Raw genomic sequence first — 26734 nt, 5'->3', positions numbered from 1 at the left:
TGGTCTGAGAATACCCTACGATTTTTTCTTAACTGTCAGTTTGGTCCTTTTGCAGACTTTTAACCTGATAAGAAAAATACAATTAAGAAAATAACCTTAATAAATAAATTTAATTTAATATAAAATAAAATCAATATAAATTAAAACAAATAAATAAATAATAATAATAATAATAATAATAATAATCAGCCAGTTTGGTCGTTTTGCAGACTTTTAACCCGATTCGAAGAATACAAAAAAGAAAGTTAAAAATAAAATAAAATGTAATTAAAAAAATATATAAAAAATAAATAAATATATAAACAAATGATTAAAACATATGACAAAATAATAATAATAATAATAATAATAATATAAAACACTAACAAATAAATAACCATAAAATAACTTTAATAAAACATAAATCAATTCATTTCAGCATATAATGATGCTTTAAGATATGTTTGGAGTTATACTTTGCATGGAGAAGTCATTCGTAAGTGAGCGGCCCTCATGAGTGTTAGTCTACAGTGACCTCAGAGTAAACTGACTTGCAGCTCAGTTGTAGGGTAGAAAACTGTAATTGGGGTTTTAGCATGTGTGCGTGCGCATGTTTAATGGTATTTTTGCTCATTTAGCTGGCAGGTAATCTTCTGTCTTTAAATGATCCACTCAGCTCTGGCAGTTTAAATGGTAATTAAACAGTAGTTCAGCTGTCAATTCACACGTACACGCATGCAGGCACTCGCACACGTGCACACGCACACACCCTGCTGTTGAAATGTTAATTAAAGCAGTATCAGCATCTGGGTATACTTTTTTTTTTCTTTTCTTCAAGAAAATCTGGGTATACTTTTAAAGAATTGCATTACACACACACCTGGATGTCCTGTTTAACCCAAACCTTGTCCACCTGACAGTCACCAGTCCTCACCACTGACATTTATGCATGCATAAATCCAGAAATACAAACAAAAAAAAATCTAACTCCTGAGCTATAATCGTTGCAATATCATTGTAACACAGTTGAGGGTTGCTCCACTGGCGCTTATTAGAGAGGATTACCACGCTGATATGTCTTCATTAATCACACAATCAGACAGAAGGACGTGCACACATACACACTGATAGGCACAGTGACTCGGTGTCTGCCAGCGCTTGGCCTCCCTTCGGAAATCTCAGCTTCCCTTTGCCTTTGTTTCTAGTCACGCCTCTGCCCGCACCCTCATAGGCAAGACATACACTACAAGACCTGTATGTTTATTATTAGTGATGTTTGATGCTTTTGAAATTTTAATAAAGTATTGTTGTGTTTGTTAGTACTTTGACCATTTGGGCCAAAAATCATCAACACAGAAATCTTACGTTTAGGTGTCTGTCTGCCTTACATGACAACAACATTGTGCATGCAAATTGCATGTGTTTGATACGTTATGTGTCACCATGCTCGTGTATGTGTGTTTATGTGTCAGCTTGTATAGTTGCCTGCTCTGTGCCCGGGGAATAATAAAGATAAAGCAGATGCCAGCAGATGCCCCGTTTAAAGATTATCAGTTTCTCTCTGCGCACTGTTAACACTCACTGGGGACAGGAGAGCATTTAACACAACCTATTTACACCACGGCACACATGGCAACATGACACTGAAAGGAGACATAAAACATGAGGGGAGGCAAGGAGATTGGCAGCAGAATGGGGAAAGAATTACGAATAAGTGAGAGTAAAAGAACAAAGCAAGGAATGAGTCCATGATAGATTATATGAAACAAAAATTCTTGAAATGTAACTACAATATTCAAGCGTGGTGATTGGAGCTGCGTAATTAATGTCCAGTTTCACTGTTAAGATGTTACCATTTACGTGTTTTTTTCACTGTTAAGATTTTACCATTTACATTTTTTTTTTTTTTAGAATATGCACTGAAAGCAGCTGTTTTTTGTTTGTTTTTCCTCCGGGCTCACACTTACAGTTGGGGAGTTTAATTAACATTTATACATGGAATAATTAACTCTAATCCAATTTGGGCTAACTGTCTACTATCCCGGTGAACTTTGACCTGCTAAAAACGGTCGCTAACTAGGTCTGGTCTTTTTTTGCACTTGACGTGCTGTATGCTACAAATCAATGTAGCATTGATGAGTTTTTCATTTGCCAGAACTGCATTCCAATTAGAATAGTATTTTGAAAGCAACACTAAATACGATTTGAACCTTCAATTCATATTTTCATAATTCTGCTGATGAAACATTGACTTGCAGTTAAATTAATGAAACCTTTGTCAGGACCTGTATCATTTTTACTGGCACTAAACAACTTTGAGGTGGATGGTGTGAACTCTGCCAGTCGTTTGCGTGTACAATTACAAAAAGTAAGATCACAACCACCGTCTGCTGTTAACATATTTGAGAAACGTTACAGTGCTGTATAAAGAAAACAATTGAAAATAGCCACTGGAAACAATGTTATTCAGTCCAACTGCTAACGCCTTGGACGTCCGGATTTCACGATGATATGCGCTTGGCCTCATTGGAAATGTGGTTCTTTCAAGGGAAATTAAAGGGAAAACAATACCTCTTTTGTCCAAAGGTGCCGCCATAATCAATGAAAAACAAATACTCATTTGTGCTACTTTAAGTGTTTACCAATCAAATACGGTGATGCCTTGACTTACGAGTTTAATTAAAACACTTCATTTAACATTTAAGTGTTTTGCAATTGACTCAATAAGATGTAATAATAGTAATATCAGTGCATTGTCGAATATTGTTTTATCGCCTGTCTGCATGTGTTGCTGCAGTTTGTGTTCAAATAACTGTTGCTAAAAGAGTTGGTGGTTAAAATTGTGTGTTAGGATTTTGCTCGTCGGGATTCGTAAGGCTAAATCGTGTTAAAGGCACAACGTGTAATTCTTAGTTTAGTGACAGTAGATTCCAACTGGTTTGCAATAAGCAACTTGAAGCATGCTGTGAAGTGAGTTGAGTTTGCTGCCACCATTGATCACTCGTTAGTCATTCCGCCCACCAAGTCAAAGCAAAAAACTGGCAGAGCAAAAGCTCATACCTCAGAAAACTGCAACTCGTCACTCTACTACCTGCCTAATGTATGTCATTTGTAAAATTGTCACATACGCGCATCATTTTGCATTATTAAATGTTTCCTATCTGATTGAAGTTTCAATGAGAATTCCTACATCTTTATGGTTGTTGCACAATTGCACACCTTCCATGTGAAAGACCAGCTAGCATTATTCAATTCCACAAATACCGTACATTGGACCACAGGCACATTTTCTTTCTTTGAGCGCAGACCGTCATGTTCACAGAGGATCAAAGTATGTCTTCCTCTTCGTCTCCCTCTCTCGTCCTGTCAAAGTCGGCTCCCTGCGAGAGCGTAATTACCAGCACGGAGCGATAACACCATTAATAACTGCACACACAGTCAGAATGAGACAATTCCCAGTGCTGAACTTATTTCATGCTTTGACAATTCCTCCAGGAATCACGGCGCACAAAGAAGCCAGTATTGGTTACGTTCTTACTTACTGTCTGGGGAAACGAAATAAAAGGAGTTCACAACTTCTGTGAGGTCTGTGTCGCTCTCTTGACAGTTCCTTCTTCTATCTTCTCTTGTTAAAGGCTCAGCAGGAGTTTTGTTTGGTACACTTGAACGACCTAATGACATCCTATTGAAGAGATACATCAAATGCTTGTACTCAGTTTACCCCGTTTCTAATTTTGTCACATGACCAGAGTATTGGTCAAACTTTTTTGCTGGAATTTTTCAGTGAAATTCTTTTTTTTTTTTTTTTAACAGTGGAAATGAGCGTTACTATTTCCTTTCCGAATCTTAGTAACAACCTGTACGATTAGAACATTTTGTCCAGGCCATGTGAAACAACCGTAATGGTGCAATGTAACACATTAGTAGCTGATGTTCATTATATGTTCATAAATATTTTTTGAATCAATTGTTCTACTAATTGCCCTATTGATTACTCATCTATTGTCCACTTAGGGTCGCCTTCCTCATATTCTACACTGTAGTATCCGTGTCTTCTGAATGTGCGTGGCTTGAAAAGGCAGACCTGGCCTGATTAAAAAAAAAATATATATATATATATATATATATATATATATATTTTTTTTTTTAAACTGTTCAAATAAGTGATTGAATGTGCACCAGCGGATCTCGTCTAACCTTGACGACTTTTGTTGGCATTAAAATGCATTTTAACTAGTGGTGGTCAGCTATATTAAATTAGCTTACAGTGTTTATGTTGCCTTTCGGCAGTGACCATCGACATGCTTGCAAAAGGTAGCAAATGTCGGATTTGTCAACATTTCTGATGAATGTTGGCAATGTTGTCGCTTCTGTCATGAGTAACATTTAGCGACTAGTGACGCCTAGGGATCACGTGCAAATGTTTGGTAAAGTGTTTGCGAAACGTTATAAGCGGCGATTTGGCAGTATTGCTATTATTTGCCAATCTTTTGACACTACTTAGAAACCTTTGGGCACATTTGTCAACTGCTGGAGTAGAAAGCAATTCTAAGGACGCATCCCTATGAAAAGGTGCACAAACCTTCCCCAGCATTCAGTTTTCTGCTGTCCAGCGTCAAAAATGAATATTTGTAAATCATCAAATTTAACACAAACAAACGTTATTACGTTTGTTTTGAAAATTTCCTCTGAATGGTTTGGACATCATCTGTCAGCAACACATGCACACTACATGAGTGAGTTGTCTGAAGGACATACCTATTACATAACACATATTTATTTGTGTGCTTTTGGTTCTTACGAAGCACTCCCTCTGCACATAATAGAATAAGCTACTGCCCCAACATAAGTCTTTATTCTCTATGAATCGGGTGTTAAGTGGCTTGCGGACAAAAATGTGACCAGTGCGACGAGACCAACTGTCCATCCAAGTAATTCTTTAAATCCTACAGTTCCATCCATCTTTTTTGTCTACCATCCATTTTAGAGGCTATAAATCCCCAAAAGTGTTTTCTCAAAGTGCTCCTGTCATGGCTCTCTTTTTCTTCCTCCATCGTCTCTGTACCGATCATCGGTTTGTCCTTCCGTCCTTTCATCCTTCTGCCCTCTCCGATACATACGTTTCATTAATCCGTCCTTCTGCTCGTCCATCCCTCCTTCATCTGGTTTACAGGTCATAAATCTATAGAGCGGTTTTATCAGAAAGGATCTCACGTGGGGGGCACTGTCACTGTGGGCGTGCATCGATGAATTTGTTCATTTATGTGCTTGCCTGCATGAGCTCGTCGAAGATGTTTGTGTTTATATACATTTATTTTGGGCCATGCTGTTAGAGAGATTCACCCCCTACATCCCCCCCCCCCCCCTACATCCTCGGGCATTATTTGTGAATTATTTCCATAAATCATTTTGTCATTTACACGTACAAGAAACATCTTGAACGACATTAAATTGGAGTGAGGCAGGTGTTTTATAAATATATGTATACAGAATGGACTACCGGTGTATGTATATATTTATACACCCCCCCCCCCCCACACACACACACACACACGATCATGTAAAAAGAGTGACCACAAACCACACACACACTCCCTCCATACTGTGACATGGCCATAACTCACCTCACGCGAGTGTGTGCTGTGAAATATGACAGCCCCCACTGTATGTGTGGATGTGCTTGTTTGTGCGTATGCGTGAGTGTTTGTGCATCTCTTTGATGACAAGAGTCCACCCCGATGTCCTTGTCCATCTCTCAGTAAACTTTTCATTGGGTCAGACATTAGCATAGGCGGCTAACTATAACCCAGATGATGGATGGAGCCGCAACTCTCTCTGTGATGTGACCCATGCACGCAGCCTCAATAGATAGAAAGGGCACTTCCTGGTGCATCATGTTAATGCCTCTGGTGTGGCCGCGATGGCAACTGTAGAATTTCAATCATGTTTGTACCGGATCTGTGGCATGAAAATGCACAATGCTTCTGTTGTCTTTTCATGTCCAAAAACTGTTACCTACTCTCACCAACATTTACGATGATAATATTTATTTATGCGCGGATCAACTTCTGAAACTAGACTAAGTGCAATTTCTGCAGAAATATTGTTCGGGGATGCTAATAGTTGAATGCTTATGAAGGAAATTGAAAGATAAATTGTGTGAAGTATTAATTGAAGTTGAAAGATAAATGAATCAAAATAACACCTGAATTTCAGTATCAGAGAGCTGGTAATGATGATGACTTGTATGTATGAACATGGCACTTGGAAAAAGTTCAATGTCTGTCCCATTGAAAATAATTGGGGAAAAGTTGATATTTAATGTTAAAATGAGCGAGTACTGCAAGTAATGTGAAATCTTTCAGGACATATTTTCCACAAGACCACCAAGCACCATCTTTGTCCTAACTAGACCAATCACTAATGCAAACAAAAAAGACCATTTTGACCATATTGTGGTCAGATTTTTTTCCCCAATATTCTTCACCTGTGTGCAGCTGCATCTCTGCAACCATTCAATCATCTGTCCTAACCACCTGCTGATGGCCTCCCCCTTTGGGACGGTCGTAGCCAATCTTGGTCTCGCGTGTTGTTAAGGGATTAGTGACAGTTCAATCAAATGGCCTCCTTCGGCTTCCATCCCCTCAACGTAACAGGGAACAAATGCGACACACAAACAGCTCATCATTGGAAAACACAGAACAGCAGAAGCCCAAAACAGTCTCAATGGGAGTGAAGGACATGCTGGGAGCCAAGGGACGGAAACCTGATGGAATTGCTCATGCATCTTACCATAGAAACAATATGATGGACAAAAAGATGAGGGGAGAGAAAATTAATTGCTAGTTTCTTTTTTATTTTCTCTTAAAAACAAAACGTACTAGAACCTAGTGCTGTCACTATCAATTTAAAATAAAAAGTCAATCTATTGATTATTCAATCGATTAATCAACTAATCGAATTTATTTTAATTTTGCCTTAAAGTGTATTACACATGCATTTTTTCCCCTGATTACTCTTTATTAACCAGTGATTGGTGGTTATTTTATACTTCATATTCGTATAGTGTTTAAAAAAAAAAGGGGGGGGGGGCTAATGTTAAACTACTGTTACAATTTCGGTCATTGTTTTTCAAAGTAAAAACAAATGTTTGCAAATGTCTCAATTTGATTAAACACAGAAGATAATCAGTCTTCTCTCATGAAGAAATACAGAAATCAGTGAACAATTACTTTTGATATGCTGACATCAGAGGATTTGCACTATTTTAAATTACTCGATTAATCATTTGCGCCCAAAACGTATAAATACGTTCTATTTTAAAATACTACCATGCTCCTAAAGATGTATTTGTTGTTGTTTTTTTTGTTTTGTTTTTATGCTAGAGCATACAGAAGGCTTTGATGTAGCCTCTCAACTGCAGAGAGAACGGTTGAAGAAATGGTAGTTATTACAAAAACGGCCAGCAGGTGACAGCAGAGTGTAAGAAATCAACCAGAGCCATGTTGCAAAAAGCAGTTTTCCCCACTGCAAAACAGAAACGGATAGAAATATACTTTTTTTTCCTGATAAAAGAAGAGACTCTTTTGGTAGGTTCTATGTTTTTATAGCAATACATCTAAATCGAAGGGGGTTGCTTCAGTGAAAATGGCTGTGAGAGAATGAGTTAAAATAGTTGTTGATTAAGTTGATAATTGATTAATTGAAAAGTAATCGGTTAAGTTTGACAGCTCTACTAGAATCCTCTTTTTTTTAAGTACAGTGCATGTGATTATAGGATAACATTCGTTTTTTTCCACACTTGCGTTCAAGTGTGTGTTACTGAGTGTCACAATTAATATCTCAGTTGCACTCCATAAATTGCCAGTGTAACAGTGCACCTCTCTTGTGGTTGAATCATGTCGGTTCCAGTCTACTCTCTGCAAGATTTTCCATTTTATGAGAGCCTCCTTCTCTCGCTCTCACGTTCCCCCTTCCTCTCCGTCCTGACGTTTCCCTTTTTGAGTCTCTTGACCTCCCAGCTGTCTGTCCTCTGTCTGTTATTCTGCCACTATCTCCCTCCATCTAAAAGTAAGGCGGGTATCTGTTGTCGTCTAGTTTGTGTTTGGTCTCTCTTCCATCCGGTCGCTGGCATGGCTGAAGCGGGCTGGATTTCTCTTGATGGACAGAGAGTGAAGAGAGATGTCTGAAAAAGTAGACGCACACACAGGACACACCAAAGTAACATCATTCCCCAAAAAAAGTATCCAGTTGCTCAGCATTTGATGTAGTAAATTGTGCGTCACTGTACAGTGTCTCTGAGTTTGTTTGAATTTATCATTTTTGTTTACATTTTCCCCTCCAATCTTTGATATCCTTTTATTGTGTTTGCAACACTTGCAAACACATTTCTGGGGGCCCCAAGCATGTAAAGGGCCCCCTGCGAATACACAAGTGATAGCACAATCATATGGTAAGGGGTAGCGGGACAAACAAGACTGTATGTCATTATTTGATGTGACACTATAGCCTTAAAGACCTCACAACCTGTAGGGCGTGTACAGAGAAATTCAGAGATGCTGCCCAGAGAGGCAGGCCAGCCAGAGGCCTCAACCCATGATGAGGCCCTCCCTGGGTTGACTTGCTGCCTGTGGTGGCCCGAAGACCCAGCAGCCCCTCACCTCTCTCTGCCACATTAGGGCTTTGGGGCTGTCGCGCTCATACACACACATATACACACAAGCACGCGCACGTGGTAGCCTGCCAGTGACCTCGTAGTGGAATCAAAAGGGGAGAACAGAATATGTCCTGAACTGACCTCTAATTAACACTCTTGGCAAAGTAGCCCCTTATAAACACATATAGCGCTACACACGCACAATTACACTTATACCGGAGGCTGAAAATGTGCAAATAAATTGGCTGTTAAAAGAGTGCAGTGCACATCATTTTCTGAGCAAAACGTGATTTTAAATTTGGGAGGGGGGGGGGGGGCGCATTTCATATGATGGGTGCAGTCTGCATTATTTAATTTTTTTTTTTAAATTACAAGGAGTGTTTATAGATATTTATGCAAGAGAAGGGCAACTTTAAGAGGGGGGCACCATTTTTCATCAGTGCTACTGGGGGGCCCCCACATAGGGCCACTACCTAACAAGATTTATGACAAAAATGCTATTTTAGATGTGGACAAAGATAGACAAAATACATGCTTTTAGTATCTACCATTTTTCATAATACATTTTTCAGTGCATGTATAAAAGATCCACTATCCGAATCCAACAGCAAAGTTTTGGAAACAATCAAAATAACAATTTACAGTTTTTTGTTTGTATTTTTGTCTGTTTGTTTGTTTGTTTGTTGGTTTTCCCAGCGCAACGGGGTCCCTTGCAAATAAATTACCTTTCAAGGACGGCACAAGACTGCTGAACAACAAACCAATATTAAGCGCAAGAATTCATTTTGTGCATTTTTCACAAATAAATCAAAGGACTAAAATTTTAATATTATTGAGGTACAGTACTATGCTTATCCTGCATGTCATTCCACAAAAAAATACGAGGCCATTCACATAGGGCAGTATAAGACCCAGTGTAAGTGCAATGTCTGCCATCTAGTGATGAATAGTGATATTACAACTTAAAACCACAGTCTGCATATTTGGTATTCACAATTGGGCACCCACAAATTTGCATATTTGCACATAAAAAAAAAACGTTTTAAAAAAAATAAATTGTGGCATTTTTTTTCCTACATTTATCCCACATTTTCTGTTAAAAAACAAAAACAAACCTATATTAAATGTTTTCAACATTTTCTAAATTTGGGTGATTTGCCAAATATATATATATATTTTATTTTTTATTTTTTTATTCCTAAATGAATCAAGGGGCCACTCAAAGTGTGGTCGGGGGGCCACATACAGTCCATGGGCTGCCATTTGTCTATCTCCGATTTATGCACTTGCATCATTGTTTCATTTTTTACTAAATGGAAAATAGTTTTGAAGTAAAATATGTCCGTTTCCTACAACTCACAATGCGTACATTTTCATTTCAGTGATGATTCATTAGTGTTCTTTTCCCCAAATTGTGCTTTTCATTTGGATGGATGGATGAATCCCTTGATGAATGTTTTAATCTCCTCTGTCAATGCCACACTCTAAAAACAGTTGGGTCAAAAGTAATCAATCCACTTTATGGGTCAATTTGACCCAACTTTCTGGGTTGTTTTATACAAAATGACCCAATTTTTTGACCCAGGTAATGGATCTGACCAATATTTATGAGTTGTTTAACACTAAAAGTCCCATTTCTTGTCTCAAGGTTGGGTCATATAGAGCCAAGTCGAGGATCGGTCAATTTTTGACCCATACTGTTTTTAGAGTGCTGCATTGTAATCCACGGAAGACTGGATCTACCGGTACTCCATTTTGCCTCCGTTGCTTTACACAATCAGCAGTCAATTGCACACAGTCATCAGAATTTTTAATGATCAATTAATCAATGGTTTTATCCAATGCACGCTATAATGATAGACATTGCCTTAAAGTGATACATATAAAGAAGTATTTGTTTGGGTGCCTGACAGGTTGAAACAAGCTAGTGGGCTGTCTCAATAATAAAAGTTACTTTACATTACCGTTAATTGACAAGCTATGACATCAAATGTACTCTCACACAATAGCCTTGTACATCAGACACACAGAGGAGTGATCGTGTCTTCATTTGACTACCAGGCATGACGGGGAGCTTGTGAAAGTGTATAAGTCATCACTCCACTAACACAAAGCCACTTTCTCCCCCACTATGTAATCTCGACCAGCGACGGGGCCCGTCGTCACCGTTAAGGTCCATCCATGTTATGTATTCATTGGAAAAAAAACACAACTTAAAGTAAGAAGCAGTGTTAAGGGCAAAAACTTCAGATTGTTTATTGATTTTTATTTGTGTTGTTGAATAAGTCTGTCTGAGCATCATGTTCCAGTGGGAGCTTGGCTTGGGGCGTTGCATTAGGCACACTTGTGCCGAGACGGATCTACAAGAACATGTGAGTGGACAGCTGCATGTACTTACTGTAAGGACCCGCACCTCTGCCTTGGAGAGGCGTCTTAAGTAAAGCAGTCACCTTGACATTTGAGATTTGTGTCAGCGATGCAGAATTGAAATTTTCCTCCCTTTTGCATTCAGGCTGCAAAGTCACAAAATGATTTAAAAACTTAAAAGGTTAGATGGCATTTTTACGGGGGCCTTGTGACACTCTGTAAGCGTATTTTTTTCCCCATACGATAAAGCGTGCAAACAATTGCGTGTATGGACAAGGTGTGCCACGTTAACCGATGTGCTTTCTGTTAAACACACACGGTACGAAATGAGAGCTGCTGTCGACCACAACTTACACAATCAGATTCCACCTCCTGACGTTACTTATTAGGCCACGCCCCTGAAATGCACACTTAGCCCACAAATACTTCAATACGTCAAGTAATTGGATTTGATGAGCCCTTAATTTCTGTACATTCATTTTTATGATGTATACATTGCACTGCTGTTTCTCTTTATTGAAAAAAAATAATGTTTTTGTGTGACTGGCACGCAGTAACATTTTTAATCAGTTTTAATCAGAAACATTCATTTGAAGTACTAGTAAATTGAGTTATAAGTACACTCTAAAAACAGTTGGGTCAACTCAAATGTAACCCAATTATGGATAATAATAAAAAATGGACCGATCCACTTTATGGCTCAATTTGACCCAACATTCCTGAGTTGTTTTATACAAAATTACCCTTTTTTTGTTTTTTACCCAAGTAAAGGATCTGACCAATATTTAGAAGTTGTTTTACACTAAAATACTCATTTCTTGACTCAAATTAGAGGATCGGTCCATTTTTGACCCATTGGTGGGTTATTTTTCACCCAGCTGGTTTGAGTATTTTCTTTATTGAAAACAAAAAAAGTACCAATACCAAATACGGATGACACTAGCATAGAAAATGTCCCCCAAAACAGTGACATCTCTTTCAAGACAGACCTATATAATATCCCAAATATCTTTTTTTTCCTTAAAATGGCATGAAATTAATGCAATTTTATTTTCTTCTAATTTCTAACTTCTAGTTCCTCGGCCCAGGCACACAACAACTTAAACTCGTAAGTTAAGCACCACTGTATAATCATTTCAAACTTGGTAAAAAGTGTTAAGCAGCATACAGATATAACCACAACATCTTTTAATTACCAAATAAAAGGGGTAAAAAATTATTATCTGTTAGCCCCCTTCTTCCTTATGGAGGATGATAATATTGTACAGTTCAGGCCAAAAGTTTGGACACACCTCATGCAATGCATTTTATTTTATTTTCATGATTATTTACATTGTAGATTCTCACCGAAGGCATCAAAACTATGAATGAACAAATGTGGAGTTATGTACTTAAATAATTGAAAACATGTTTTATATTCTAGTTTCTTCAAAATAGTCACCCTTTGCTCAGATGATTTTTTTTTTTGCATACTTGGCATTCCTCGATGAGCTTCAAGAGTAGTTACCTGAAATGGTTTTCCAACAGTATTGAAGAAGTTCCCAGAGGTGAGAATGCCAAGAGTGTGCAAAGCAGTAATCAGAGAAAAGGGTGGCCATTTTGAAGAAACTAGAATCTAAAATGTATTGTCAGGTATTACACCTTTTTTGTTTTAAGTACATAACTTCACATGTGTTCATTCTTAGTTTTGATGTCTTCAGTGAGAATCTACAATGTAAATAGTAATTAGAATAACGTTGAATGAGATGTGTGTGTGTGTGTCCAAACTGTTGGCCTGTTACTGTAGATCGTGGCTTTTTGACTGAGTGGTGTGGATGGACCCAAGCTTCGTTCGATTGGAGACATGAACTGGCTACGGTTATTCCAAAATGTAATCAAACGTTCGAGAGAAGGAACTAAAAGAATGTAAGCATTTGGATTTCCCTCCAGTCATTCATCTGGACCTCATAGCGGACAGAACGCTTTGGCCGGCTAATGACGGCGACAGATGCTTAATGCCTTCTTCACAATACTGACGCCATAAAACACAAGGCAAACAGGCGTCGCCCCTAAAGGCCTGTCCGTCGAGGCCATCCGCGTAACAACGCTGGCAAGCGCACAGTGAGCGCGGGGCGGGAGGCGTCACTACTGGATGTGTGCGAGGGTGAGCGAGAGGGGGAGAGAGAGAGGAGGAGCTGGAGCAGGATGGATGGAGAAAGATTAATTGACACTCAGCGAATGAGAAAGAGGGAATGAAAGCATCACTATGTGAGGCATACAGAGAAAGAGCTGACAGATGACTGAGCAGCCTTTTAGGTAAATGGCGGGGAGTATTGTATTGTCTGTCTGTCACCCTGATTAAAGGCACCGGCAAGACGGTGACACACAAACACAGGGTGCTGCCCCGTGTGGTTTTGAAAGACACATGCAGTGTTTTACAGCTAGTTAAGAGTCGTAAAATGCTTCCTGTCTGTCTACACTGTGCTTAAGCCTTAAATTTGCTTTTCCTTTACCCTCACTTGTCCCGGTAAACAAAGTATGCAAACATTCCTGTCTTTGTATAAATTGAGGAAACGTTTTAAAATGTTGCAGATAGATGCAATGCCTTGGAAAAAGTGTTCATACCGCTTGAAAGTTTTGACATTTTGCAACAACCACAAGATTTTTATTTGATCGACCAAAACAAAGTAGCACATCATTGTAAAGGACCAACTGACTGAGGAAGCACGTTGCCCAAGTTTTAATGAATAAAGTTGAAAGAAGTCAGCTATTGTTTAAATAAAATTGTTATAATTAAAAGTAGGGATGGATTTTTTGGGTGTAATAAAAAAAAAAAAGGCTCATTGGTGCCCAATGCAAATTTTCAGCAAAGTATTCCCGGCTGTACGTTTCACCTAAATCTGTGAAAATTGGTATACATATGTAACTGCTCGAAAAGAAGTCTTTTGGCGCTATATGCTAAAACTAAGAAGTCAAGTCCGCCATTTTGGCTTCATTTTGGACTTGGCTGCCATTTTTGGCCTTTCATAGAGGTCATATTTTAACTACAGAATTTATCTGATCATCTTCGAACTAAAGATGTTTAAAAAGAAAAGTTATTGCAAGCTTTTTATTTTGTCACGCGATGCACCGTTTGAAACAAACGGGATGATGCTTTTGATAGTATAAAACTCGGTGAAAACCTATGAAACTTCATCAGGTCTGGCAAAATGATTTACATTTTAGAGGGTTATTGTGCAGTTTCTTAAAAAAAATGCTACACTCTAAAAACAGTTGGGTCAAAAGTAACCCAATTATGGATCAAAAATGGACCAATCCACTTAATGGGTCAATTTGACCCAACTTTGTGAGTTGTTTTATACAAAATGATGAAATTTTTTTTGACCTAAGTAAAGGATCTTACCAATATCCATCAGTTGTTTCACACTAAAAGACACATTTCTTGACTCGAAGTTGGGTCAAGTAGAGAATCGGTCCATTTTTGACCCATAGTTGGGTTATTTTTTATCCAACCGTTTTTAAAGTGTAATACTCATACTGGTATTGGTCTGGAAAAAAAAAAGAACACCCCTAATCAAAAGTGAACATTTTGTCTGTTATTGATTGAGGCTGAAACAATGGACTGGATTTACAGTATAATAAAAGAGAAAAAAAATGTTCATAGAGGGGTGTACATACAATATATTATTACCCACTGGGGCAGTATTTCAGACTTTGTGTGTCCATGTGCCACATCCGCAACCCAAAAGGTGCGTGTAGCACTCGGCTGTGTGTGTACTGTATGTGTCTAACGTGTTTGTTTGTATGCATGTAATGTCGTATTTGCGTAGCCCTCTCAGTGAGTGTGACTGTGCGCATGTGTTATACACATCTGTTGCAGTGTAGCAGTAATTTGCGTTCCCAGCTTGGCGCCCTCGTAATTATTCAGATGTTACCTTTTGCTCCGACATTAACCATGTTCGTCTGGCGGACATGAAACAGTTGCGCCTACGATCAGGCTTCAAATGCCACCTGCTGTCCAAAGAGAAGCGAGAAAAGGTGCATGCTGCGATTGTTTCCCTCTACAAGTTTGCTGTCACATTGCAGTTGATTAATTTGGTGTTGGATCTCTAGCAATGAATTCCATATGATGTTTTGCTGTGCTTTGTTTACGGTACTTTATTTGAACATGATGCATATCATGAGACAAAATTAATTTAAAACCTAGGGTTAATGATGAAAATCATTTTTAAATTATTACATTTAAATTAAATGAGCAAAATGACTTCATTACTTGAAATCCTTAACAATTGTATCCATTGTGTGGAATCGATCTGTGCAATTAGGTAAGGAGTTCACTGCTTGGCGAGAAATTCTCAATTTGTGGTCTAAGTCCCACCACACACTGAGTGACATGGCTGAACAAAAGTTTCCAAAAATGACTCGCTGTCTGCCAAAAATGCTGAGTCTGGTTTGAATGGCCACTTCAACTTGAGTGCAAAGCACCAAACATTTTGAAGATTGGATGATGAGTTCCGGAGAGTTTAGTTTTTTTGTGTCTGAAAATATGGCCTTCTTGGGGAACGCTTTTGTATGATTTTACCTCAAATCTGATACTAAAACATGATAACTTGATTATTTTTTAACATATCTCCACAACCACTTACGCGTTGGCTGCTTTGTGGCTCTGTTTGTCTGTATTCTCTGCTGAAAATTGTTAAAAATAAGCTCATACGGGCTGAAATTCTTTCAGTTCTCAAAGTGGATATGTCAAAATTACCATGACATTTAAATCGATGTCACTCGCCCTAAAAACTTACCTTAGGCTGCCGAAAATGATCATTATTATTATTATGCAACGCCAGGTGGTCATTAATGTTAGCGGTCTATAGAGTGGTTTAGATACCTAATTGACATGCAGGATTTTTTGTGTTCGCCTTGGTTGAGTTAGAGTACCACTCTGCCCTACTCTCATTAGGTGTACCACAGGGTTCAATTTTGGGGGCCCTGCTGTTTTCATTGCTGCCCCTGTGTTCCATCTTAAGAAAGCATGGTATTTATTTTCACTGCTGGATGGATGGCACTGAATTTCTATGTAAAGATTACAGAAGTTATGCTGTTTGGTCCTAGTCTTAATTAATTATTATGATTTTTTATACTTGATTTTAGTCAGCTCACTGTTACAAAGGTGGTGTCATTTTGACCAAAAACTACATTTTAATTATGTATTCAAGTTCATGGTATACATGCATATTACGTTTAAGTGCCACTGTGTACAGTATGTGTCTGCAATGTATAGCACATTTTTATGCCTTCCTCACATTCCCCTTCATAAGCCTCCTTAGCAGATGAGTTGTACACACTGATCATCCATCCTCGTGCAATTTCCCACCTTCTGCTACAACTGAGCACTTGGCAACACAAAGGTTAATTTATGGCTTCCTCCCCCGTGACTCTTGGACTCAAGTCATTGGATGGCGTTCAAGGATCATTTGCATCGATCACGTTTGATATAAAGAGTGTGCAGCATGGAACGTGTGACAGACTTCTTCATGTCGAATAATTCACGTCATCTAAAAAGAAGTCCATGCAATTAACTACAGAGGCCTTTTTTTCTTTCTTTTTTCTTTTTTAAACCAGCCTTTCAGCTTTTGCTTCCCTAATGTCAGTTAGAATAAAATAGACCTAGACAGATATTTTCACCATGTGATCTGAATAAAAGAAGACACCCATGTTAAAATAATCTCTGTGGAACCAAAAAGAATGTCGGAAATTGAAAAAAAGAAAATAAATAGTTGGTCTCTGATGTGCAGGCTTTCCCAAACAAAAAAAACAAAAAACAACCCCCCCAGAAAATTTAACTAAAAGTGCCCACGATTTCTTTTCCACTGGGATTTTGTTCATCGGGTCTCATTTTTCTTCTTGTTATCGACACAGAAACAAGTCCGTTTCCTTGCACATCCATATTCATATTTACCCTCTGCATAAATATTAAAACATACAGCGAGAAAATGAAGGCGGTAAAGAACGTACGGCGAGTGTGTGCGATGTTGAATTCATGTCGGTTTCAAAGCCCCAGCGTCTCTATTCCTGTGGCGCACTGGCAGCAACATGCTAATCAGCCCCTCACCGTAGCCTGTTCTGGCTAATTGTCGACAAATTATCTCGACTCCACAATAATGTATGCATGGCCCTTCACTGGCACATCCAGTCCAGTCAAACGCTCCTGTTTCAACAAGCGGCTCGATTGCACCATTTAAATATAGACGCGCATTGTTATGCACACTTGACTCACTCTCTCATATTCCCTTGCTCTCATTCTTGCCTTGCAGTCGCTGTTTTCCGTTGGTTGACGCTCATTCCCACTCGAGTCTTTGTTGTGTTCTCCCGCCGTTCGTCTCATCAGTCACCCACTCCGCGTCACGTCTCATAGTAGGCCCCTTGTAAGTAAAGGCTAATATTATTATAATTTCCAGACCGACATTTAAATTAGAAGTGGCTTAATTAGACCTCAATTGTCTTTGGTGATTGAAGTCGACTTAAGTCCTCTGGGAACCCGCAGAAGAAAGACGGCCTGTTGGGAAATATACGCACTCACTTAAAATTAAAACTGGAATGTAATTTGCCTTAGAATTTTTGTAAAGTTAAGGAAACAAAAGAAAGCACACATCGTTTAAAATATTCATACAATATACCACCTGCTTTTTAGTTTTTAAACCTTTACAGGGCTCTCATTGAAATGCTTACAATACATTTTAACCCAGGTAAATTATTGTACATTATTTGTACAAAACATTAATTGAATGGATGGAATTGTAATAATAATTAATAATAATTGTCACAAGTTTGCTTCCCGAGTCTGTATTAAGTTAATCGCCCAGGGAAGCTGAAACATCATATGGGCCCTATTTTCGTGTCCAGCGCAAATGTAGTGCAAATTGCAGCCCAGCTTCTTCCTTTTTGTGTTTTCCTAGCCTAGCGCATGTATACAACAGCGTGTTTGCTTTGTTATGTGCCAGAGAGAGAGAGAGGCAACATAGCCAACTCCCAACCAATCGAAGCAGCTCCCCCCATTCTCTTTAAATTCAGCGCAGAGCGAGCCACACGGTTTACACGGCATCGGGATGCAGAAGATTGGTGCGTGCAACGTACATTTAGAATGTACAGTAAGAGCTCCACTTGTGGATGTTGTAACATTGGCCACTGTGGGCTCAGAATCTGTCCATCTGCTCCTCGATTAAATCCATCAATCACGTTACACCTCCTGCGCCACAACTTAGACCTGACCTTAGTCAGGGCTGCTTTCATTCACAATTTATGCGTTAACGCACTTAAAAAAAAAAAAATCCAGGTGCTTAAAAAAGTATTTATGTGCAAACAGGAGAATCGGGCCCTTGTTTTTTTTTTTTGGTTACAACATATACACGACAGTATTCACTGACGACTCTGACTTCTCCTTTGGGATGAACACAATTGTCAATTGCCTTTTTGTGTATACAGTGCCCTGCGATTGGCTGGCGACCGGTTCAGGATGTGCCGCTCCTTTCATCTGAAGTCATCTGGGACATGTTTCATCTTACCCATGACCCTAGTAAGGATAAACTGTACCAAATATGGACGGATGTATGGAAAAAGTGAGGTATGCAAACCACGATTAAGTCTTCATTACAATTGACATTAAATGCATATTAGTCTTCTATTTGTGCATGTAAGCATATAAGTGACCTGTACAGACAAAAATACGTTTTATGATACATCTAACATACTGTACGCATTGATATATTTTTTTTTATTGAGGTCAACCCGTGTCCCTGAACGAATGGCATTGAACCTCAGTGTTTACACTTCATATCTACCAGGCGACATTAGCAAGATGTCCAATTTTAGCATGCAAGCGTTTGACTGACTGCAAGGGCTATTTGCTCAATGTTGTACTTCCTGTCAGACACTTAGGAAGAGGTGAGAGCATTTCAGTGTGCTGACAGCTGTCAGCTGATAACCTAAGCAAAGCTGAAAATAACCCAAACTAAACGCCCTTGACCCTGAACAAGCATTTTTTGTTGTTGTTTCCGTCATAATACCTCATCATTATACAGTCGGTTAGAGATTGCTTAAAATCGAATTTCTTTCGGTTAGTACTTAGAAACTTAATTTCTAGAGACGACTTCTTGCCTGCAAAGTGTTTAATTATAAAGGAAATAGATTTGCAATGTTTTGATGGGAGCTTGTGCTTCCCTAGCACAATACTTGTCACTTGTCATCAACACATTCATAACAGAATGAAGCTAGCTAATAAACATGCCGTGATGGATGCAACAAATCAGCGCTTGCCACAGATTTATGCCCTTAATAACTCCATTTGGCAGAATGCTGACACCTGCTCGGCCAGACAAAATGGAACTAAATATTTCATTCAGTGTCAAAGGAAGAAGACCCCTTTCTCTTCTCTTGTGTCTTCTTTTTACTTTCTTACAGTACTCTTAACAGCCCTCTTTAAGACTTCAAGATTAACGCCGAGCAGCCGCGCACTCTCGGAGTGGGAATCATCTTGCCGATCTCTTTTAGGTATTCGTTTATGGGCCATGACATGAGCTATGAATGAGAAACAACGAGGATGACCTGAGAACATTAATCACGGAGCAACATATGGTAATGGAAGGTTATCAATTCCACCACACTCTGTGATTAAGGAGGACAGACGGCGAGAACCATCTGAGGGAAAGGAAAGACAAGCTTTGGCATAAAAGAAAGAACATGGAAAGAGTGGAGGGATAGGATAGAGCAGTGGTTCTGAACATTTTTACACCATGTACCACCTACAAAAATTGTTCTCCAAGCACCACCATCACGAGCAGGAGTAGCGCAGAAGGTCAAAGGATTTGATCTAATTCTAGCAACTTAAGTGTTTCGAAACAAAGTCTCAATAGCAACAAAGTAGGTTTGTTTGTATATTGTGTGTGGGGGCGAGTACAAGATGCCCATTTTTTTGTGTGTTCTATACACAATATGCATTTTATGAGCATATGGTAAAAATATCATATCAAATTGCCATTAATTTCATGCAATTTTAAGGAAAAATGTTATGTTGGCATATATAGCAATCTGGTTTTTTTTGGTGGTAAATTACAGTACTAGTGGTATCGGTACTTGGTATCGGTAACTACTCGAGTTGAATACTCGTTCTGGTATCATTTTGAAAAAAAAAAGTGGTATCGTACATTCTTAATTGGTGGTTAGATGTTGAATGCCTCAGCCAATTAACACTGTTACACACATAGTCATTGCGCAGCCTATTTAATGCTAACCAAAACAGCAGCACTCACTGAATCAACTATTTTTAAATAGCACAAACGGCAGTTTTACAAATAAAGGCCTCGCGTCGGATAAATGCCTTTGACCTAATGGATGGCTGGTCTTCACTGCAATTAAATTAAATACATAAATTTGATATGTTGATACTCTGTAGTGTACGTTTTGGTATAGGCTACAGTAGATCCATATTTACGTTATTTATCTTGCTTTATGATGCCTTTTAAGGTAAACAATAACAAATACTTACTTCATGTTTGCAATCCGATCTGGAGCGTTTGAAATTGAACATATCTTGCCATAAAAAGCTGTGAGAAAAGCTAAATAACCAAGCTTGCCGCCGTGCGATTATGTCTCCAAAATATTTCTGAGCGCATGGAAGCGATCTGAGCATTAATTTGCGAGACATGAGGGTGACTTGACTTTACATCCCATCTCGTGGGGCCGGGGAGCTTCCAGCCTGCCTCGTTCACAGCGTTTTGCTGGAGATTTATAGATGATCCACCCTGATCTCATTACCATGCGGCTGAATTATCTCATCGCTCGCATTAATCCGATGATTACATTTGATTTAATTTTCATAATAATTAAAGTGAACCATCACTAAAATGAAAAGCATTGGGGACGTGCGCGAGCGGGTGTGCATATGTGTGCGTTAGCGATGCCTGCATGGGGGCTGCGGGCACACATAGCGTGAAAGAATAGGATGATATTGTGCTAAAGCGGCCACTCACGGCGCCGTGTGTGTTGAGGAATCCGCAAGAAGTGATTAGATTGATGGGAGCAAAATAGAAGGAGAGAAAGAAAGGAAGGCGTAGACACAAATGATTAAATTAGCATATCACAAACATCTCGAATGAAAGCAAAATCCGAGGCTTCCTAAGCCATCGTGACAATGGCCGGCAACCTGCTCTTCTTCCATTGCACTCGTCATCCTTTAAAGTCTCAGGCTTGACCTGGAGACAAAAGAGACAAGAGTGTGTGAGAGCTGCATTAGGTGGCAGCAAAGATACAGTACTCTGCTGGTACAAGCCTCCATGGTAGCGCCTGCATGCATACTCTGTATTAGTGTAAATACAAAACAAAACATTAGTACACCTGCACACTCGGAATAGCACATATTCATGTTCATCTTCGTTGGACATTGTCAGAGAGGTATCAGCTAACAAGATGTATTTTTTTTCTTAATTTTTTCATTACTTTGTGCTTTTATTGTGGTTGTATTTTGCACTGCGTTGTATTGGCAGGGAGATATAGCTGGAGCTGGAGTCTTGTTGGTGACAACAATTCATGTAATGCCTTCATTTAAATATTAATTAGTGACTGCAATTTTGACATGATGATTTCGTACATGAGTGTTTTTCTAAGGAGCAAATTACAGCCATACATGCATTTAGTATTTAGGCTTCTCTCTGATGTTAAAGTCACAGACGCATAATCTGGTTCAAATGATCACCCAAACATGTAAAAAATAAATACATCTAAAATTATTCTTGGCTGTTTATGTTATTAGATGTTTCTTAATAGGGGTGTTATACCACTTGTTGTCCTCAGACTGATACTATTCAACACTTGAGCACCCAACGATATCACTATAACTTTTGATTCATAAAATAAAAAAATAAATACAGATAATTTTAAAGAAAGACATACATATCCCAATACAGCGTTTTTCTTTCCAATTAAATGAAATTAATGGCAATTTTCTATTCTTTTAATTTATAAATTACAGTTTATGACCAGGAGTGTCACGAGTACTGATACCATTAAATTAGGCTAGGTATCAGCCTGATACCGGCACCTGGTACTCACCCATCCCTATTTATTAGCGATGTCTTTGTGTAGTATTCTACACATTAATGCATGTTTGGTCCAGTCCGAAACAAAAGTTGAAAGAACAGGGTCTTCCTGTAGTATCAAGTAGAAGAGGAAAAAATACCTGCAAATAAATTATATTAGAGTGACCAAAACATTTGTAATTTATTAAAGGGATACTTGACTCATTGAGCCATTTTTAGCGATAACAATTTAATATTTTGTCCAAAATTTATTTGACAACTTCATTATTTTTCTTGTACAATTAATACCTTTAAAAACTTCTTTTTTTTTCACTTGCTGTCGACTGACGGTGACATCACCTGTGCTGAGGAAGTAGGTAACGACCAATCATGGCTCAGTTTGCTGACCGAACCCAGAAAACAAGTGAGCCGTGATTGGTCGTTACCTACTTTCTCAGCACAGGTGATGTCATCTTTAGTCGACAGCAAGTGGAATTTTTTTTTTTTTTTACGGTATTAATTGTACATGAAAAAGAATGAAGTTATCAAATAAATTCTAGACAAAATATAAACTTTTTACTGCTAAAAATGGCTCAATGAGTCAATTATCCCTTTAAATTTACTGAGGGATAGGCCACTTTAAAAACAAAATGTAATTAAGATGTTTATTACTATATAAAATGTTGTCTTGGAGAAGTCCACATTTTGTAAGTGTTGGAAAAAGTCGTTTATTTAATGAAAAAAAAATCAACATTATTTTTCCATATTGACATCATATTTACAAAAAGAAAGCTCAAGTGAAGTGAAGTGAAAACATTTTCAAAATGTATCCCAGTTAAAAGCTGAAATTGTTCATCTTTCGATAAAGATGTTATGAACATCCATGAATTTTGTATGTCAAATTCAGAAAGGCCAGGATAATACACATGTGGTACTGACCTAACAAACCATGTTTCTTTTCTGGTTGCTTTAAATTGGTGTCATTTTGACAATGTTGAAAAAACGTTAAAAAAAAGAAAAAAAATCGAATTTTTACTGTTATTTCCCTAAAACTTGACAATGACAGTTATTTTGCGAAAATATCTACATCCATTCCAGCGCAGCCACAATGTCGTGCGGCCAAGGCACGAGAAAGTGCGTGCAATGAGCTAATCAAATCAAACGTGCGGTGCAGTTTTGCATGTTAATGCTCGCCGTGGGTGTCGATAGCGTTTAAAGATGTCAGGAGGTGGATAGCGAGATGGATGGCCCTCTGCCTGCCTTTCACGTCCCACCTCGAGGAAGTTAAACAGCTTCTGCCTTAAATAGAAAAACTTCAATACCTATTTAGACAGAGGTGGGGGGGAGTGGAAACGGCGAATGGATGAGCGCGAGACAGCGGGAGGGAGGGGAAAGAGTTGAAATTAGGCGATAAGTCCCTGACCTCAAGTGCACATTGTGACACATTGACGCTGTTGTCGTTTTGTTAATCAATGGAAGTGCTATGCAGGCTATACGTTTAATGGCATGAGATTGGCAAACCTGTAGCAAAATTAAGGCAAGATTTACATCAATTTACAACCTCAATGACTCATATAGTGCTGAGGTAAACATGACTTTGAATTACACACCTCTGTCACATCAAAACCTTGTAACATTCAAGCGAGATGTACTTTATTAATTGATGAAGGAATATATTGAATCCAAAAACAAATATCCACTGGCTCCTTTCACCCAAGTACAACTTTTACTGTAAAAGTTGTTTATTTATAAGCGACAATAAGTCTCATTGAGAATGTCTGTGTTTTATTTTGTCTGCTAACCTGCCCGTGCTCCATTTTCATTAATAGCATTCTGGGCTTAAATTAAATGTGACATCCTTTTCTAATAAATAATGGAGATGTCTCTTGGCACAACACACAAACAGATAGGTGCTTTGGGATGTTTTACTGGATAAATGAAGCACTACTTCAATTAGTCTTAAGTCAAATTAGTCATAAATAATAAAACGAGTTTAAGATTCACAGTGTTGGTCACTGTTGCAATAAGTCACTGCGGAAGTTCAGCTTCAGATTTAAAATGGATATGATCCTTAAATCAGGTTGCATTTCCTCACTGTCTTCCTCACACAATTTTTATGTTACCGTGTTATTTTTCCAGAAAGCATGAAAGATAAAAATGACACTGTTTGTGTTCTCGCTGTGCACCCTCCTATCCCCGCTATCTCCCATGGGCCCTGACCTGGCGCTGTGGTCCTCACAAGTGGAGGTGACTTTGGTCCACAGTTACAGTCTCGTTGCTAGAAGTCAGTGTGGAGGCGACAGATATGAGCCACAAACTTTATTTTCTCAAGTCAGCAAAACGGTGTGTGTGTGTGGAATGGATAGATCCTGTTGCATTCAAACCCTCAGCCTCCCAGTATATGTGTGCGGTGGATCCTGTTGCACGGTAGTCCTCTATCAGTGTCTGCCTCCTCATGTGATTGATTGTTCCGGGTAAATTAGGACTGGGTGATGGGGACAGGAGTGAGTTACACCCTACACCCCTGTCCTTGCCCTCCACCATCTTTACCTGCTCCACACTCTCACTTTTAACCTCTTTCTTCTGTAAGATCCTTTTTTTTTTTTTTTTGTTATCCTATTACACTTTGTTTAGGAACAACTTTGTCTTGTGGACATTTGTGGCCACATTTTCATACTTACAAATTACAGAACCATCCTTTACGCAGAGGTGAAAGTGTGAAAAGAAGAAGACATTATTTTAACTTCCAACACCAAGTAAAAACTCAATGGTGACATTTTGACAGGTAGTTTGCTTAATTGTCTGTTTATAGTCTTATTATCTTCTCATATTCTTTTTCCTTACATACCCCTAGTTAAGGCTAAAAAAGAACCCCCCCCCCCCCCCCAAGCGGTGCCAATTAATCCTTTTAAGGTATTATGAGGCTTTTTTTTCTTTTCTTTTTCTTGACAATGTTTATCGACATCCTTCAGAAGGATTTGGCAACTCAGTAAACAGCTGTTTAAGTCAGGGGTGGGCATTTAATTTTGCTGCAATGGTTGTCGAGGGCCACACCAATAAGCCAACCTTGATTTAATATATTTACAGTATGTTTGTATTTAGCATTTACTTTTAATCTATGTATGGTTTGGTATAAATACATATGCAGTATTTTATAAGTAGGAAATAAAATGTTAAACAATAATGTAAGCAGCCATGCACAATTAATAAAGCAAATACATTTTTTTCTAAAATGTGCTGAAATGTTTTGCACCAAACATTAACCCACCATGCATAAATTATTAGCCAAGTCGGGACCCCCCAAATGATTATTTCCAGGAATGTATTATGTTTCTGACTTTGCTGGGTTTTTTTTGTAAAACAGTTGCTTGAGGGGTCAGAAAAGTCTTCTAAATGTAGTTGCTAAAGTTGCTAAATTTAGTAAAGTTGACTTTGCTCACTTGTACCGCCTACATACATTTTTCTTTTCACCCTTATTTTAACTTTAATCTTGGCTTCCTAAAGGCTGCAAGAACCGGTCAGAGAGTATAGGCCCTACTTTGCATAGGACTGTTTTAAGTTGTACATGGACATCGACACTATTATTTGTGTGTGAGAAAAAAAAACACACTCAAAGTGGTGATGTCTCTGTAACTAAAAGTACGCCGATTGATCCCATGAGTGATAAGCCAGTGCTGATGTGTTGCATTTCCCACAGCAAATCAATTGTTGCTTCTTTATAAATGCATAAGCATGGCTTCCCTTTGGCCCCGTGGCAAGGCGAGAGTATTTGGATTGCCCCTGTCAACAGCAAGGTAATGTAATATAATTTACTGCATATACGTAAAAACATTAAAGACGGGTAGACAAAGAATTTCTAAGAAGGCAACAACATTGTCATCCAGTGTCACTAAATATTGGAGGATCAATTACATCTCTATATTTTCATACTGTATGATACAGACATTCTTAGGCCTTATAATTTCCGTCCTCCGATAGTCTCTTGACACTGAATAAAGCATAAAGTATCTGCATAAAGTACTATTACACTCCATGCATGCAAGATACAATCGTTCAGAGTTGAACAATAAGTGATATGTGATGCCTACGTTTACACAAGGAGTGCTTTGGGAAAGGAACGGCCTCGCGCTGAGTAGGCATGAGCCAGTATTAGATTTTGACGATATATAACTGTGAGCAAAATATTAGCGGTATCACGGTGTTAAAATTACTAAAATTTATTTATTTTCCTTCTTTAAAAAAAAATAATAATAATGTTGGGCAAATTAATGCATGGAACATAATCTATTTTATTTTAAAATAAAATATAGAATATTTGGTACATTAGGAAATGTGTATCATGTTAAATTGAAATAAATACATATACATTTTTTTTTTTAGAACAGACATGTGGGCTACTCATGTTGTCATTGGGGCTAACTATTACCTGCTGGTATCATGTTATTATTATATTTTTTTAGGACAATGCACATTAGTTGACATAGCAAAAAGGCATCCTTATAAAGTATGCACATTTGTTCTCTCTTCTCCCTCCACTCCCCACTCTCTGTCCCTGGTGTTTGTAACTGCCCACTCCTCCCATCTCTGCTCAGCCCATAAGGACAAAAAAATGTAAAGTAAAAAAAAAAGAATAAAATAAAAATTCTTCAAAAACTTTTTCCACCTTATATGTGGCCTATTTTCTTAA

The 26734-nt window shown here is 38.4% G+C and overlaps 1 protein-coding gene across 3 annotated transcripts in view; it reads left to right on the top strand.

The window, feature by feature from the left end:
- Positions 1-26734, top strand: part of esrrga (estrogen-related receptor gamma a) — a 213237-nt gene that overhangs the window by 57135 nt on the left and 129368 nt on the right. The window contains exons 5-6 of one of the 3 annotated variants that reach the window (XM_086070958.1): positions 17293-17403; positions 18461-18551. The gene's annotated coding sequence lies outside the window, so the exon portion shown is untranslated. Of the gene's footprint in view, positions 1-17292; positions 17404-18460; positions 18600-26734 lie in introns of all 3 variants that reach the window. The other 2 variants (XM_086070956.1, XM_086070957.1) reach the window with 2 other exon arrangements.

This window comes from Leptonotus elevatus, chromosome 3 (genome assembly GCF_054856555.1).
Source record: "Leptonotus elevatus isolate MCC_2025b chromosome 3, RoL_Lele_1.0, whole genome shotgun sequence".
NCBI classification, from domain to species: Eukaryota; Metazoa; Chordata; class Actinopteri; order Syngnathiformes; family Syngnathidae; genus Leptonotus; species Leptonotus elevatus.
The sequence above is the reverse complement of the archived record's forward strand: the minus strand, read 5'-3'. Positions and strand labels throughout refer to the sequence as shown.